This window comes from Vulpes vulpes, chromosome 1 (genome assembly GCF_048418805.1).
Source record: "Vulpes vulpes isolate BD-2025 chromosome 1, VulVul3, whole genome shotgun sequence".
Taxonomy (NCBI): domain Eukaryota; kingdom Metazoa; phylum Chordata; class Mammalia; order Carnivora; family Canidae; genus Vulpes; species Vulpes vulpes.
Window position 1 is genome coordinate 3,764,136 of NC_132780.1, and position 8,700 is coordinate 3,772,835.

Genomic DNA, 8,700 nt, shown 5'->3' on the forward strand with positions numbered 1-8,700 from the left:
GGTACCCGTGCGGGCGGCGCCGTGGCTTAGTTGGTTAAAGCGCCTGTCTAGTAAACAGGAGATCCTGGGTTCGAATCCCAGCGGTGCCTCAACCGAGCGTCCCGGCTCTCTTTTTGGGGGCCCGGTCTACGCAGCCCCTCCTCCCTCTGAGGGGTGGGGGGTCCGCGCTCCCGGGCGGGCGAGGGCAGGTGCGGCCCTGGGGGACCCCTCCGCCCGTTCCCGCCGCCGCTCCGCTCGCTGTCGCCCATTCTACAGACGCGCCCGGCGAGGCCCAGGTTGCACCCAGCCGGCGTGCCCCGGGGCCTTGGGGAACGGGACAGCTCCGGGGAGGGGACGGTCCCGGGGAGGCTGGGCCCCGAGGCCGGGTCGGCGGCAGGTGGAGGCTGAACAGGCCCCCAGGAGCGCTAAGGGCGGCGGCGGGGGCGGCGTGTTCCCGCGGGGCAAAGGCACCTGCGCCGCCAGCAGCTGCGCCTCCCCCTCCCCTCCCCTCCCCTTCCCTCCCCTCCCCTCCCCTCCAGTCCCCCCTCCTCTCCCCTCCCCCTTCCCTCCTCCCCCCTCCCCTCTCCTGCGCGTCTGGGTTCCCCTGCTCCCCCTCTCGTTTGGGGGCGTGTTGCGCCTCCACCTCCGCAGGCCGAGGGCGGTGAGCTGACGGCTCACAGGGCTGCTTGGTGGCCCAGGGGAGACCCTGGCTGGCGGCGCAAGCCTGGGTGTTAGGGAGAGCCAGCGGGGGCAAGCGTTGGTGGAGCAGCAGGTGACCCCGCAGCACCCCCAGGCCGTGGCAGAGCCGGAGGAGACAAATAGGGCCGCGGTTAATCTACCCCTCCCCTTCTTAAACCCCCCTCCCCCGTGCTGTGTCTGCCACGGGGCCTTTGAACTCTCTGCGTCCTGTGCTTGCAAGGCTTTCCCGGGCCCTTGGCAGAGATGGGCCTTCCTCATTCTCTGGCCGTCCTAGGTGGATCACCTCCCTCACCCCAGAGGACTCCTTGCCTGCCCCAGGCCAGCCTCCAGGACCCTATAGGGATTATTTCCTTTAATTATTTCCTTTAATAGCCTTTTCGTAGCCTAAACTACTTATTGGTCTATTGTCTGTCTCCTCAAATAAAATTAAGCCCTAAGGCATGGGGAGCCTCCTGCGCCTGTTTACCTCTGGGCCCCCAGCACCTAAGGGTGCTTGAAACATGGTAGGCATTTGCGGACACCTGACTTTTTAAAAATTGAACATACTATCTTGATTGGATTACGTGACCTGAGGCTTTGGGAGCGCTTCTCAAAGTGTCCCTAAGAGTCCCTAAGACTTTCAGGTGGTCACATCGACCTTCATAAGGATACTCGGAGGTTGGGTTGCTCTTCTCGTCTGTCGACATTCGCGGGGACCTGCGGAAGCAGCGGTGAGTAAACCTGCTGGCACCTGAGCTGGACTCAAGACAGTGGCACTAAAGGGCCCTACTTGTCACTGTTTATTCTTTCTTCAGCACCACTTTTGCAGGGAAAAGAAAAAGCCGGTTTCACCCAAGAATGTCTTTATGAAGCAGTAAACATTATTAATTTTGTGAAATCTAGACACTCGCATACACGACTCTCACCCTTTGTGTGAGCAGATGGGGAGGAAAGTGTCTCCCACCGTGAGCTGGACAACCTTCCGATGTTTAAAAAACTTTCCGATGAGATTGGTGGTTATATTAATGAATGTATTTTTTTTTGATATTGCATAACAAAATATGCCAGCATTTGGCAAACTTGCATGGTTTGGTGAACCGGTATTTTCCAAATGATCGATGCATGATCCATGAAGAGCAAACTACACCAGTATATTTTAAGGTTCGTCGGTGTGGTTTCAGATTCCACACCACCATTTATTCAGTTTTGGTGTATTATGAAAGAAGAATATCCACCATTTTTTGGAAAAGCCCATTGAAATGCTCTCCCCTTTTCCAACTATATATCTGCTTGAGGACAGATTTCCTTCTTCTACTTCAATAACGTTTCCCAACAGGCCGAATGCAAGAGTAGATACGACAATCCAGTTGGCATCTATTAAACTCAACATAAATGAGATTTGCAAAGCTACAAAAAAATGCCTGCTGCTCGGTAAATTTTGTTTCACAAGTAGTTTCATAAAAAATGTTATTTATGTTAACGTGAAATAGGTTTATTAAAAAAAAAGAAATAGGTTTATTATTATTTAAAAATCAAATAAATGAGATATTTGTGTGTTTTTCTCAGTTTTCATTTCTAGTGTCTCAAATACTTACAGATATATTCCTAATAAACAAAAGCTTATTTGGGATCCTCACTAATTTTTTAAAAAAGATTTGTTTATTTATTTGAGAGAGAGAGACAGAGTGTACGCAGGTGCAAGGAGGGGAGGGGCAGAGGGGGAGGATCCCACGCAGACTCCCCATTGAGCGTGGATCTCAGGACCCTGAGGTCACGACCAGAGCTGAAATCGAGAGTCAGACGCTTAACCAACTGAGCCACCCAAGCGCCCCAGATCCTCAATAAATTTTGAGAGTGCAAAGAAATATTGAGCATTTTTTCATGTGTCCATTAGCCACTTATATATCTCCTTTGGAGAAATGCCTGTTCATTGCTTCTGCCCATTTCTTGACAGGATTTTTTTATTTTTGGGGTATTGAGTTTGATAAGTTCTTTATAAATTTTGGATAGTAGCCCTTTATCTGATCTATCATTTGCAAACATCGCCCCCCATTTTGTGGATTACCTTTTAGTTGTGTTGATTATTTCCTTTGCTGTGCGAAAGCTGACAGGCACATGAAAAAAGGCTCAACATCACTCAGCATCGGGGACACATACATCAAAACCACAAGGAGATACCACTTCGCACTGGTCAGAATAGCTAAAATGAACAACTCAGGAAACAACAGATGCTGGCAAGGATACAGAGAAAGGGGGGGGCCCTACGCTGTTGGTGGGAATACAAACTGGTGCAGCCACTCTGGAAAACAGCGTGGAGGCTGGTCAAAAAGTTAAAAATAGGGCTACCCTCTGACCCAGCAATTCCCCTGCTAGGTGTTTATCCAAAGGATACAAAAATAGTGACCCAAAGGGGCACCTGCACCCCAATGTCTATAGCAGCAATGTCCCCAATAGCCACACTATGGAAAGAGCTCAGATGTCCATCGGCTGGTGAAGGGATAAAGAAGATGTGGTATAAATATACAATGGAATATTACTCGGTCATCAAAAAGAATGAAATCTTGCCATTTGCAACAACATGGAAGGAGCTAGAGGGTATCGTGCTAAGGGAAAGAAGTCCATCAGAGAAAGACAAATGCCATATGATTTCACTCATACGTGGAATTTAAGAAACAAAACAGATGAATAGAGAGGAAGGGAAGGAAAAATAGGATAAAAACGGAGGGAGACAAACCATAAGAGACTCTTAACTCTAGAGAACAAACTCAGGGTTGCTGGAGGGGAGGCGCGATGGGGTAACTGGGTGACACTGGAGGGGAGGGGCGATGGGGTAACTGGGTGACACTGGAGGGGAGGGGCGATGGGGTAACTGGGTGACGGGCATTAAGGAGGCACGTGATGGAATGAGCACTGGGTGTTACATGCAACTGATGAATCGCTAAATTCTACCCCTGAAACTAATAATACACTATATGGTAACTAAGTTGAATTTAAATAAAAAATTTAAAAATAAATGAGAAATTATATATATATATTTATTTAAAGATTTTATTTATTTATTTGATGGAAAGAGAGAGAGAGCACAAGCAGGCGAAGCAGTAGGCCGAGGTGGGGGGAAAAGCAGACCCCCTGTAGGGCAGGGAGCCCGAGTCTGGGCTCCATCCCAGGACCCTGGGATCACGACCTGAGCTGAAGGCAGATGCTTAACCTACTGAGCCACCCAGGCGCCTCATAAATAAGAAATATATTAAAGGTTTACGCAACAACAAAAACAAAGAGTTCGAAGAGACCTCAATATCAAAAAGGTTGTAAAACCACTGCTTTAATGCAAAAGCTTTTGGGACCTCGAAGGGTTTTAGTAGAGGCAGCATAAGTGAGAGTACTGGGGGGTGTGGGGGTGCATGGATTCCCCTCAATGGGACAACTTCTCTGAATTCTGGTGACAGCTCCATTTTCACTGGTCGGTGACTCCTTGGATAATGTTGGGGGGGTGATCTTGATTAGATCCCAGAACTATGATTTAAATAGAATTTAAGGATTATACCGTCATGCTCGTAAATCCTCATGATGACAATTCAGATAAGAGATATATAGGCCGAGATACAGGAGCAGCAGGGGAGGAACGGGCAAGAAGGCGGACCCTGGAGCAGGCTACCTTGCCAGGGCCTGGCTGCGTGTGCTTGTTGCCGATGACAAACACGGGGCACATTTGTCAACCTCTCTGTGACTCCGTTTCTGCACATGTAAAATGGGGACAATGGTAATAAAGATGTCATTTTGATGCAGGCTGGCTGGGTCCGGGGACCCAGAGGTTCCTTTGGCTTCGTGCGGGATGGAAGTCAAAGGTGAGCAGGAGGGGAGGGCAGGGTTTACCCAAGATGTGGAGAGAGCAGAAGTGGATGGAGTGTCTGGGAGACTCGGAAAGGAAACGGGGCGTGAGTCTTGTCTTTCCTTGGGGGTCTGGAGTCTTTACTGAGGACGGCGGTCCGGTGTGTGTCCTCAGGCCCCCAGGAACGGGTCGATCGAGGCTGGGAGCTCGAGGGTCCTCCACAAGGTACCTCTGCCCTGGGGTCAGGAGCCCTGGGGTCAAGGGGTTTGGAACCGGTGGTCTTAGAGAACGTTCCCGATGGCCCAGGCCTGTCACTCCTTAGATGTTACCTGTTGTGCTGGAAGGCTCCGAAATCACGAACCCCTGGACCTTTACAAGGAGGACAGACGCGAAGGCAGGTGTGAGGTGGGCGTGCAGGTCCTGGCAAGAAGGGAAGTGGGAACAGAAGCAAAGGAAAAAAAAAAAAATAACAACCCACAGCTTTTTCTTTCTGAGGTCCCTTCGGTTTCCTTGTCTCAGCTTGACTGCCCCTAAGGGCTACATGATCGTGGTGGCCCTAACGGCAGGCAGGTGCTGCAGGGGGTTCACCGTTCTGTTTAGGTCTTTGATGGATCCACTGAGGCCTGTCCCGTTAGGGAGGGCGGTGGGCTCCTCTGGCTCTCCCAGCTCAGCGTCACCTTCCTCCAGAAACACCCTCACGGGCACACCCAGGGTAATGTTTGTTCAAATATTTGAGCACCCCGGTGGCCCAGTCAAGTTGACACGTAACACGAATCCTTTTTCGGGGCGACGGAAACGTTCCTTATCTTGGTAGGGGTGTGGGTGTGTATTTATCCAAACCCATTTGGTTGTACACGTGAGATCTAGGCAGTTGCTCATCTCAATGAAACTCTAAGACAACCAGAGTCACGTTGACAGCATCAGATCTGTCGCGTGTCACCCCCGCCGCCCCCACCCCGTGCAGGTTCAACTCCTCGTGCCCTGTTGCCTGGGCCCTCCCAGCACCCCCGATTTCCACCTCCGGTGCCATTCCAGCCTCGGGGGTGCCGGCTACAGGTGCTTCTGGGCGAGGAAGCCGGGGATGTGCACCTGCTGTCGGTCGCTTCCTGGGAGAGCTTCACATCTGACTGTCGGGACAGTGGCCTTGGCCTCGGGGAAGAGCGCGCCCAGCTGCCAGGGAAGGGCCCGGGGGAGAGTCTCCACCGTGCTGGGTTGGGGGGAGCAGTGGGGGGGGGGTCGGACACAAAACCACTCGTGGATTTCTCTCACCCCATCCTGACTCAGTCATGTGGTTATGATCATTATTTTTTTAATAAATCAAACCATAACATTGAATGTATTAATACATATGCTACATTTCTCACCACATGTGATTTCTTATAATTAATTAGATTATACATTAATACAAGAGACTCATCAAAATTCAACTTAAATTGAGCAAACATGGAGTGAGGGTGTCTATTAGGTGCAGGACGATTTACCACGTGCTCTGGGGCTGTAAACACGAGGCTAGAAGGTCTGAGGGCGCAGGTTCTGGCTGGTGGGGCATGAAGGTGGTGAGCCAAGGGCCCAGGCAGGAATTAGCATGGGCAGGTGTCCAGCCTTTCTGTTTTGGTTCCTCGGTGGTCTGAGCTCCTGAGTTGGTCTTGCCTCCCTCTGAATGGAGGGTGGCTCCCGAGAAGGCTGTTGTAAGCAGTTGTTTAAAAAATAAAATAAAATAAAATAAAAAATAAAATAATAAAATAAAATGGTGCCAAGTTGGCCATGAGCTGCAGTCACTCTGCTGTGTGTGGCCTATTCCCTGGTGTACCTGCATGTACCGGGGGTGACGTTGCATCAAGGAGCTTGGGAACCTGGCTTTAAGGAGGGTTCTGGAAGCTGTTGCTGCTCCAGGCACGAGTCTGCTTGTCAAGGCCCCAGCAGAGCTTCCGTGGGGCAGCCCCAAGGGCACACAGCTGGGTAGCCCTGGGGGCTGGATGGTTGCCAGGCTGGTGGCTTTCAGTAAATCCACACATGTGAGAATCAAGCCTGGAGATGGCCAGGTGACCAGATTCATGGTGGGACATGTACCCCAGGTGTCCCATTCGTGGTGGGACATGTACCCCAAATGTCCCTTTTTTTCAGTGAATCCCAAAGCTCTTTTCAGTGGATCCTCGTGAAAGAATTTTGTTTGAATCCGGATAACAGGTAGCACAGAAATATAGTTGTACAAACCCATTTCATCCGACAAATGCTTCTAGACCCCATAAAATCTCATTATGGAGCTAAGAACTGATTCTAGATCAACCACATTTCAAGATGAGATTGCAGGCAAACCAATGAAGAGGCCGCCCGGTGTGCTGGTTACTGCGGTCTTTACTCCCTACCTACTAAAACGAGCGAACTTGTAACCAGCGAGCTGTAACCCATGAGCTACACCAACATCTACGAAGTCTCCCAGTGATTTTGAGATAATGCTCGATTTTATATTTGCAACCAACTGGCACAGCAAGGCATGTGTACTTTATTGTTGCATCTTTTGACCTATCATTTGTGTAACGGTTTAAAAATAATAATATAATTTCTTAAAACTACTTCCACCACCAAAAAGCTAAACATGCAACCTGATGGAACGGAAGATGCAAATGTAGGAACCAGTGCTTGGCAAGGAGGCCAGAGGAGAGAAAGTGGGTGTAAACAAAGCGTGTGCTACTCTGGCTGAGTTGTGTGGCCTGGTATTCCCATGAGTGCCTTTTGGATGTGGGTCCAGTCGAAGCGGGGTGGGTGTCAAGGCCCATGGAGGGCAGGCAGCTTACAGAACCAAAGCCCTATGGGAAGGGAGGTGATCTCTTGGAGGGGGGAACGGGTGACCTACAGTAAACGCTTGGTCTCTGCTCTGCGGTTGGTGCTTGGGGATGCGTCCTCTTCAGGATTCCTTCAACGGAAGAAAGAGACCTTCACTGGCTCCTGGCACTGGGAAGTCCAAGGGTGGTGCTGGCTTCTGGTTGGGGTGGCTCCAGGGTCTCTGGTGATGCTTCCAGGACCGATTAGCTCATTCTCCACCCCTTGGCTCTGCTTCCTTTGGGGCTGCCTCCACGTCAGGGGGCAGTGGGCCGCTGGGACCTCCACGCCGACAGCCCACTGCCCCAGCAGCCCAGGGTGGAGAGTTTCCCAGTGCTCTGGAATCTTGGGCTGAGTCTTGTGAGCAGAGTTGGGCCTCAGGTCTTCCCTGAATGTGGCCTCTGAGACCAAGGGAAGGAATAGAAAATGTGCAGTGATTGGCTCAGGCCTGGGTCACAGGCAGGTCCCTGAGATGTGGCTGAGGGGAGCTGGCCAGCTGCACTTACCCCCTGGACTGAGCCCAGGGGCCATGAGGGCCCAGAGATGCCGTTACTGGGAGGGAGAGAGGGTGGCTGGAGTCCACAGTGTCCTCTCGTGGTCCTGGTGACACATCAGCATCTCCTCCCAAATGACTTCGGAGAGCTTCCAAAGGGACCCTTGAAAATGCCCCTGACAGCTGAGGGAGGAAACTAGAGGAAGAAAGATATATGCAGTGTGATAGTGTTTATTATCCTTTAAAAAACACACAAATGGTATATTTTCTATGGGAATACCTATAAGTACGTCAAAAAAAAAAAAAAAACAACCTACATTAAAATCATTTTCGTGGTTACTTCTGGAAAAGTAGGGAGGAGACCGGAAAGAGGTGTTAAGAGGGCTTTGGGTTTACATATAAAATTGAATTTTAAAAAATTGAATTAAAAATAGTTTACATATAATAAAATTCACTTTTTTGGTGTATAGTTTTGAGTTTTGGCAAAGGCATAAAGTCCTATCACCACTGCCACAATCATGATAAAGCACAAGTTTCATCAGGCCCCCAAAATCCCTTGTAGTTAACCCCTTAGGAGTTAGTTAACCCCTCCACAAATCCAACCTCTGGGAACCATCGATCTACCCTCCACCACAGTTTTGTCTGTCAAAGAGTGTCGTATAAATGGACTCATACAGTTTGTACCCTTTGGAGTCTGGTTTCTTTGCTCCATATTGAGATTCATCCATGTTGTATGTACTGGTAGTTTGTTCCTTGTTTTCTACTGGGTACTATTCCATTTTGGAGTGTACCACAGTTTGTCTTGTTGAAGGAGATTTGAGTTATTTCCAGTTTGGGGCTTTTATGAATAAAATGCTATAAATATTCAAATACAGATATGTGTGTACCTAAGGTTTCATTC

At 49.8% G+C, this 8,700-nt stretch overlaps 1 non-coding gene across 1 annotated transcript; it reads left to right on the top strand.

Moving 5' to 3' along the window:
- Positions 1 to 15: 15 nt before the first annotated feature.
- On the top strand, positions 16 to 89 carry TRNAT-AGU (transfer RNA threonine (anticodon AGU)). The gene has a single exon. It is a non-coding gene; the product is annotated as a tRNA-Thr (tRNA).
- The last annotated feature ends 8,611 nt before the right edge of the window (positions 90 to 8,700 follow it).